At 41.7% G+C, this 9,102-nt stretch overlaps 1 pseudogene; it reads right to left on the bottom strand.

Annotated features, from left to right (window-relative positions):
* Positions 1-5,450: 5,450 nt before the first annotated feature.
* LOC123170487 (UPF0481 protein At3g47200-like) lies at positions 5,451-6,915 on the bottom strand (annotated as a pseudogene).
* Between the last annotated feature and the right edge of the window lie 2,187 nt (positions 6,916-9,102).

The raw sequence follows: 9,102 nt of genomic DNA, 5'->3' as shown, positions 1-9,102 counted from the left end.
CCCCCCACCCAAAATCAACAGAGGAGATATCTCCATACCCCTTCATACGATGGTCTTTTAAAAAAAATACATCACGCGCGCCGATACATATGCTATGTACGTACGGCCCGTACACGGCCCAGCGCACGTGGCATACCCAAACCCTATTTGGCGCCCTCAACTTTTTTTTTCTCTTTCATTTTAATCTTCAAAAAATCTGCACCACAGGAGATTCAAACTCCAACCCTGAAAGTTCACTTCAAGTTATAATAATGCCCACTTGTTTTCTTCTTGGCTTCTTATGTGGCAAATGTACCTTCTTAAATTTTTAGGCTGGGTTTTCATGTTTTTTACTAGGTTTTGTTCTGTTTTAGTTTGGTTTTTTGTTTTTCTTGTTTTCCTTTTTCTATCTTTCAAATGCGTGAACTTTTTAAAATTTAAAAAAATCCAAATCCGTGATTTTTTTCTCAAATTTATGAATCTATTTCAATTTCTCAAAATTTTATTGCAATTATTTTAGTGAAATTTTTTGTGAACATTTTTTTCAACATGGATGATCTTTTTTCAAATCTGCAAATGCTTGGGCCGGCCCAACAGGTGCCCGACTGGAGCGATGTCGTCGCCAATCGGGGTGAGCATTCGGTAGAAACCAAAAATTCGGTTTTTACCACTCTTTTTTTATTTCGGTTAGCAAACCAAAAATGACAACCCAATACAACAAACAGACATTTCAGTTAACCGACTGACTCGGTGTGGTTTTTAGTTTATATCGAAAACCTTTTTGTAGCGTATACCTACAAGCTACAACCCAGCTGCAAGCGCTTCCCCTATATCCACTAGCACCTTTACCCTTTGAGCATACCCGCGATGTGGCACTACACAAATAAGACGGTTGCCGCTTCGTCGGCCCATAGAAGTACTAGTAGTTGCCTTTGGGCCTCTAATTAGGTGGACGGCGAACTCTGGCAGTCGTGGAGACTATTTCTCGCCTTAAGCGAGTCGAGAGGAAACTCTCATGTTGAAGTAAACAGTATTGGGCTGGCCCATTTAGGCGCGCGCAGATTGAAAAAATGGGGAAGAAAAGGCGCACACACCGGGAATCAAACCCTGGTCGTGAGGGGGAACACCGATGCAACTAACCATTGCACCCACGTCTAGTTACTGGTTAGTAGTAGGACCGCGACCTACTAGAGCCGACCGGAGCCGATTTTCTCCGTTCTTTCTTTGTTTTCTGTTTTCTTTTCTTTATTTTCTTTTTCTTCTTTGATTTCTTTTCATTTTTTTCTTAGTTTATTTTTGTTTTTCATCCTACATTCTTTTATACATGATTAAAAAAATCAAATATTTGTTCAACATTTTTTAAATACCTGTTCAATATTTTTATATACATGATCAACATTTCTTCAAATACTCCTTCATTATTTTCAAATAGTTGTTCAATATTTTATATACATGATCAACATTTTTTTAAAATACTGTTTCAGCATTTTTTCAAATACTTGTTCAATATTTTTCAAATAGTTGTTCAACAATTTTATATACATGATCAACATTTTTATAACATGATCAACATTTTGTCACTTGTTCAACACTTTTTTAATACTTGTTCAACATTTTTTCCAAATGTTTTCTGATGAGTGTTTTCTGTAATATATATATATATATATATATATATATATATACACACATATATATATATATATATAGTTTTAAAGTATAGAAAAAAGTACAAAAATAAAGTAAAAGGGAAAACAGAAAACGTAAAACGTAAAAGAAAGGAAAAAAGGTTGTGGCCTCCCGCACTCGTGCGCCGGCCCAGCGCACGCGCTCTTCAGCGAGAGAAACCTCTCGCCTCGCCTAACACGAGAAATAAGGGTCCCTGCCTAGCAGTAGCTTAGTTGGCTTAGCTCTACATGGGAAACACAGCGTGGATTGGGCCGTTCGTATCCTACATGGCTGGACACACACGTGCGAGTAAACCATCGGTGTTAGGCGACACGCGTGAGGGAGCCTCGTAGTGGATGCTTGCACTTCGATTTTTCTTTGGGAAATGATTATGAACACCCGGCCGATCTAGCGCGGGACGTCCGCCACACGTCTCTCCCTTATCTTACCTTTTGCAGAATGGTCGCAGCGAAAGAGGATTGCGCAAGTGCATGATGCGGCTAAAGATGTTGTAATTTTTGCATATATGAATCTTGTGACTGAAAATTAGATGCGGCGGAGATGTCGTTGTAATTTTTGCAACAAGGGAAGAGGTTGTGCAACATGGCTCTTGTTACCGGAAATTAGAGAAGACGGTTTCGCAACAAGGGTGTTGTTGCAGGAAATTAGAGAGTAGAAGATTTTGCAACAAGGATCTTGTTGCAAGAAATTAAAGAAGTGAAGATGTTGTAACAAAGGTCGTGTTACATAGATACAAGGTTTTGCAACAGGAATCTTGTTGTAGAAAAAATAAAGAAGAGAAACAAGATGGACAGCTCCATCAACAAATTTGGTTGACGTGTAACACGCCCCTATTTCTTCCGGTTAATACGGTTTAATATCAAACCTGATTTGAATTCGGTTATTAAAACCAAAAACTGATTTTAACTGTACTAACAATAAAAGCGGAAATTTGGATTTTTCGGTTTGGCACTCGGTTGGTTGGTTTTTATGTCCACCCCTAGTCGCCTAGTTGGGCCAAGACCTAAGCTTTTTTATCTTCTATTTTCTCGTTAATTCATTTTGAACTTTATTATTCCTTTTGAAACCTGTTCGAAAATTTGAAATGTTTGAAATACCAAAAAAACTCCTTTTCCAAATATTGTTTACAATTTTTAAAAATGTTCTGCAATTTCAAAAAATGTTCCACTTTCCAATAAATTTGTTCACAAATTTAGAAATGTTTGCGTTTCAACAAAATTAATAAATTTCAAAAAGTACATAGTTTGCAATTTGTGTTCAAAATTTTCATCAATTGTTGTGTATTTGTTAACAATTTTGAAAAAAGTGTTCAAGTTTGTAAAAAAGATCATACACAATTTGGAATTCCAAAACTATTAACAAATTTGAGAAATGATCAGGACATAAGAAAGTATTCTTGTTGATTGATAATGACGAAAATTGTAAATAAGAGAAGCACATAAATTAGAAAAAAAAAGTACATGCTCACAGATGCACTCGTGTGGCCTAGTTTGGCACACTTCTCTCAACTGATGGTTTTCTTGGACTATGCATAAATGATCCAACTTCTTCTAGCAGTTTGACACAGACATTTGAGGTATTCCTGTCAGGTTTGAACGGCTTTGGACATCATATGCAAGTTGCGACACATCCGGCCATTTATCGGCATTTTTGACCAAGAGAACTCCAAAAATTGCAAAATGCCAAAAACCAAAACAACTTGGCACGGTACCTTAAATTTGTCACACAAGGCCAGGAAAAAATTGTGGCCATTTCAGAGATGTCGACAAATAACATGCTCTCAGACGAAGCTTTCTAGTCTACCCGAACACGCTCCGTTGAGCATGGTATTTTCGTGGACATTGTTGAATTGACCCCAACTTTTGCCTCCAGGTGGACACACCTATACTAGGCATCTATGCGAGGTTTGAATGACTTCCAATACCGTATGCAAGTTGCAGGACGTCCGACCATTTATCAGCCTTGTTGACCAAGAAAATCTCAAAAAATGTAAAACTTCTTGAAAACCCAAGCAACTTGGCATTGGGGCCTTAAATTGTTCAAAAAAGGCCATAGAAAAAATTTGAGTCACTTGATAGATGTCAGAAACACATGCTCTCGAACGGAGCCTTTTGGCCTATTTGGACACCCTACCTTGACATGGTGTTTCTTTTATATCCTTAAAATGACCCCAACTTTTGTCATCAGGTGGGCATGCCCATGGTAGGTATCCATGCACGGTTTGAACAACTTCCAACATAGTATGCACATTGCGACACGTCTGGACCTTTATCGACACTTTTTTACCGAGAAAACTCTAGAAAATGCAAGACTTGTCAACAACCCAAAAAATTTAGCATGGTGCCTTGAATTGATCATACAAGGCTATGAAAAATAGGGTTATCGACGGATGTTGAGAAACGATGTGCTCACAAACTGAGCCTTCTGACCTACCCGGACACCCTACGATGAACATGGTGTGTTTTTAGACATTCTTGAAATGACCCAAACTTTTGCCAGCAGGTGGGTATGCCCATGATAGGCATCCATCCTAGTTTTGTAGGAAAAAGGCATTTAAAATCATAGATAAAACAGACACTTAAACTTATTTTTTATTTTTAAACATAACTACTAAATACAAAGAGATAAAGTTGAAAACACTAAATGTTTTTTTAAGCATTTAATAAATATTTGAAGGAAAAAAATAAATCATAATTTGAATAACATGAAGAGATAAAGTTGAAAATAATAAATGCTTTTTTAAGCATTTAATAAATATTTGAAGGGAAAAAAATAAAATCATAATTTGAAACGGTTACTTAAAACTGTTATTTTGCCGAATGGTTATTCTGTTTCCGCGCGTGACAATGGGCTGGCCAAGTCGGGCGGCCTCCTGTGCGTGGTGCCGTCTATTTGACACTACTCTCCAAACATACGGAATTCCCTAATTGACGCTAATTGCGTCAAGTTGTCGACCAAACACATAGAACGAGCGAAGCGAGTAACACTGTGGGCCTGGCCCATCTAGCTTCCATAGCGTAGGATTTTCTGTACTTGTTTCTACCACTGAACCTTCTAGAAGGATCCCACCAGTTTTTTTATATTTTGGTATCCTTCTAGGAGGTTCCTGAACTTTTTTTTTCCTTTTCTTCTTTTTACATTTTTTTGCTCTTTTTTTCCTGTTTCTTCATTCTCCTTTTTTTCCTTTTACTGTTTCCTTTTCTTTTTTCAAGTTTATTTTTCTTTATGTGCATTTCTTTATGTTTTCAGAAATTGTTCTAAACTTAAAAAATGTTCGAATTTTCAAATTTTGTTCTCAAATTCAAAAATGCTCACTTTTCTAAAAAAAATTGGGACTTTAAAAGATCATCTTGCCTTTCAAAACTTATTCTTGTTTTCAATTTTTATTCGCAAATTCAAAAAATGTTTGCCTTTTCGAAATTTTGTTCATAGATGCAAAAATTATTCGCTTTTCAAATTTTGGTTCATGTATTTGAAAAATGTTTGTGTTTTCAAAATTTGTCGGAATTTCCAAATTATTATCGGTTTCAAAAAAATGAAATTCAAAAAAGGTTCATGATTTTCAAAACTTGTTTTTATCACAAAATTTCTGGAAAATGTTCATGCATTTAAAAAAGAGCAGTGCTATACGCACGATAGTGTGCAGACCACATTGGTGCAGACGATGTGTGCACGACAATGCAATCGGTTCCATCCATTGCATGGCAACAGCAGGCAGCAGACGGCTAGATGCTCATCGTGCAGTGGTCGTGCACATATTCATCGTCTGCAAAGCACACCGCATACTTAAAAAGGCACACATACAAATTCAAGAATGAAATGACGAGTAATTGCACAAATGCAACGGACGCACACGCTATATATTGCTAGGCTTTGCTGAGAGAGAGGAGCGCCTTGAAGAGGCCCACGAGCACGCTGACGACGGACAGCAACGTAACGATGGTCCTGAAGTTGGTGTAGACGAACTTGTGGACGGCGATCCACAGCCTGCGCCTGCGCCTGTACCCCGCAATCTGGCTCAGTATGGCCATGTAGCGGTCGTTCACGTACGCGTAGCTGGTGAGGCCGCCCTTGAAGAAGGCGAGCGTCCTGCCGTCGGTGAGCTCGCTCTGGACGAGCCGCTTGGCGCACAGCTCGCGCACGTCCTCCTCCCGGTCCATGAGCGCGGACAGGAGGGTGAGGTACGAGCTGACCGTGTACTCGCCGGAGGTGGCGCCGTGAGGCACCCCCGTGCTCGCCTCGAAGGCCGCCATGTTGACGAGCCAGCTCGCGGTGAGCTCGGCGAGGTACAGAGGCGGCATGGACAGCTCCGGGAAGAGGAGGCCCTGGGTGAGAGCCATGTCCCTGAACTCCGCCGTCTTGCTGGGAGCCAGCTTGATGCCCATCTCCGCGAAGTCCACGGCGTTTGTGACCACCGGCGGCAGTGAACTGAGCCCCCGGAGTCGAAGCTCCTCGGTTGTGCTCGAGCCGCCTGATTGGTGGAAATGGAGGAGGGCAAGGAGGTGCGCCGGCCTGTAGCCCCCGTCCAGGTCCAGGGGCTTGGCTAGCAGATCGGTGTCGGTGTGCAGCTGGAAGAACTTCCCCATGTAGACGACGAACTCACACAGCGCAGCCGGGAAGACGGCCGCCCGGCAGGCCATGAGGGCCTCCAGCACCGCCCACGGGATCTGGTTCTCCAGCAGGAAGAGGTCCCTCAGAAGGGCCAGGCTGTTGACCTGGCACGTGAACGGCGGAGGGCCACGCTTGCCATCGCCGGAGCAGTCCTGCAAGAACCAGAGCACGAGCTGCAGCAAGAAGCAGCCGTCTCTCAACATCATGGACGCGAAGTCATCGCCCTCGAGCGCGCCTGCGGCTCCGCCGTCCGTGTAGCAGCTTCGAGCATCGCCGGCGACGGCGAGGACCTTCTCGTACACGGCCTCGGGAGAGTGGCCCGAGTCCCTGCAGAACTGGTGTGCCGCCGCCTTCTTGATCTCCTCCATGCCCTGCAGCTCCGGGCGGCCATGGTGGTAAGCGCCTATGGACACCATTCTTGGGACGATGTAATCGCCATCCAGGCTTCGCAGTGATGCCGGGAACCTGTGGATCTTGTTAAAGATGTTGGAGTAAGCAGTCTCCAGCTTTTGAGATGCTTGGCTCAACTCATCTAATTCACCAGGTATCTCCACAATTATTGGTGTATGCACACTGTTTGATATGCTAGTGTTCATGGCTTCAGACCGGACACCAACAATCTAAAACCTACGTAGTACTTAAATGGGTACTTGCAGAAGCTATAAGTGGTTGACTGAACAAACCAATTAGAGTGTACACATATATATCCATATGGCTCTCAGGCACATTCCTTCCTCCAAGTGCATTTGCCCCATCTTCAACCAAGGTATCTCAACACGTGCAAACAGGTCCTAAAGCTGCCAGTCCAGATAGGGCTTACGAGTTACAAACAAGGTAAAGCAAAGAATTTTGTACAAAGGAACATGTTTGGAATGCAGCTAGGTATAACTTATATGTACCTCGGGAAAAAGGATGAATGTCATCATTTCAAAAGGAAAAACAAATTAAGGCTGATGTGTTTGTGAGTGTGCTGCTTGTCAAGTTGAAGTTTGATGATCTTCAAGTTTCATTTTTGGACTGCTTGATGATTCATTCTCAAGTTGAATCTGCACCGTAAGTACCTATGAGCGTTAGTTTCATGGTTTTGCCTTGTATGATCGATCTCAGAAACTTGATTAATCCAGCATGAGACTCTGAGATCCTCATCTCTAGACACCGTAAAAAAAATAGAGACAATAGTGCACCGATAATACAGTAGTAGTGCATTTTCGAAAAGGAGCTCTTTGTTACTTAAAAGGTTTAAGCATTACACCCGGCCTCTGCACAACTAAGTTGTACACGACCAAATAAAGTCCTCTTATACAAACAAAAAATAAACAGGCGAAATACAAAGAAACATGTAGAGTCCGTATAACGCCTAAAGCAGAGGTGGGCCAATCCTAAAATCATGATGCCACCCATGTTGGGTAAGAGCAAGTATAATAAGGTACAGTAAGCAGGCTATAAGGAGTTAAGGACTAAACAATTATATTTGTGCTGAGTTGGATGAGAGAGAAGGGAAGCGGGCTGTAGATTAACAGCCGGCTGCAACACAGACTCCAAAAAACATTGTGAGAGTGTACGATGGACCATGCATTAATAACGTAGTACTACTTACTCCCTCCTTTCCAGTTTATAGGGCTTATCTCAAAATCTTAGTTTTTTCATTTTATAAGGCTCAATTTGGTTGTTCCCCATCACAAGTTCAGATTCCAAGGTGCATTAAATAATTGCATGCAAGTATTAAGAGAAAATTGGCCAATGCATGTACTTTATGCATGCATGCATTGCAATTAATACATTGGTAAACATAAATTTTTGAGGAAAACAAGAGCATTAATTAGGTGCTTTTGCAAATTACAAAAAGTATTCCACCACTCACCATCTACCTTGGTTGGTGAGATTTTTGAATTGAGCCCTATAAACCGGAAAGGAGGGAGTAGCAACTAGCTACTATACATGTTGGCTATTAAGGTTGACTATATGCGACATGACAACTTCATATGCGGGTTGTTGGCTATACTATTAACCATGCTCTAAAAGTATCCCTCGACGTATCCTCCAATCGTGTACACACCTATGTAAATAGGTCTTGATTCTCCACGCGTTGTAGAGAGGACCATAAACGAAGAGTCCCATCTGTAGATAACCTGCATTAGAGAAGTACTTTTATCGTTAAAAACCTGATCATTTCTACATAGCCAAAGCCTACTTTTAGAGCATGTGACCTGGTCTTTGGGGTGGCAAACCACACTCCATTTAGTCAGATATTTCTTTCGCTCGCTATCTCCTTGCCAAAAGAATCTTGATCGGAAATAATCCAATCTATATAAAACTCCTCTCTTGGGGTGGTAGGCTAAATCTTATAAATTCTGTCCTGGCTGGCATACCAAGCTACTTCATGACTTGTTTTCCATGGCCCAAGGAGACCCTCGGTAAACTGGATGCTCTTCTCAGGGCCTTCTTCTGGCAGGGCAAGAATAAAACTAAAGGAGGTCACTGCCTCATGGCTTGGGATATGGTTACCCTGCCTCGTGCTAATGGTGGTTTGGGAGTAAGAGATCTGGAGGCTCACAATCAGGCTATGCTCTGTAAGTTTGTGGCCAAAATCCTTCAATCCTCTGATATCCCTTGTTTCAATTGGTTTGCTTCCCAATATTGCAAGGATTCCTTGCCTCTCAAGGGGCACCACAAGGATACTGCTATGTGGAAGGGTTTCAAGAGTTGCATCCCTATGGTCCTATCTTCCTCGCGTTGTTCTGTTGGCAGTGGCAGGCATGTTTCCTTCTGGCATGACCGATGGCTGGTTGCTGGCAGCTTGAGGCAAGTCTTCCCGGTTATGTTCTC

Source organism: Triticum aestivum, chromosome 7D (genome assembly GCF_018294505.1).
Source record: "Triticum aestivum cultivar Chinese Spring chromosome 7D, IWGSC CS RefSeq v2.1, whole genome shotgun sequence".
In the NCBI taxonomy this organism is placed as follows: Eukaryota; Viridiplantae; Streptophyta; class Magnoliopsida; order Poales; family Poaceae; genus Triticum; species Triticum aestivum.
Note: the sequence above shows the minus strand (reverse complement) of the source record. Positions and strands in the feature narration are given on the sequence as shown.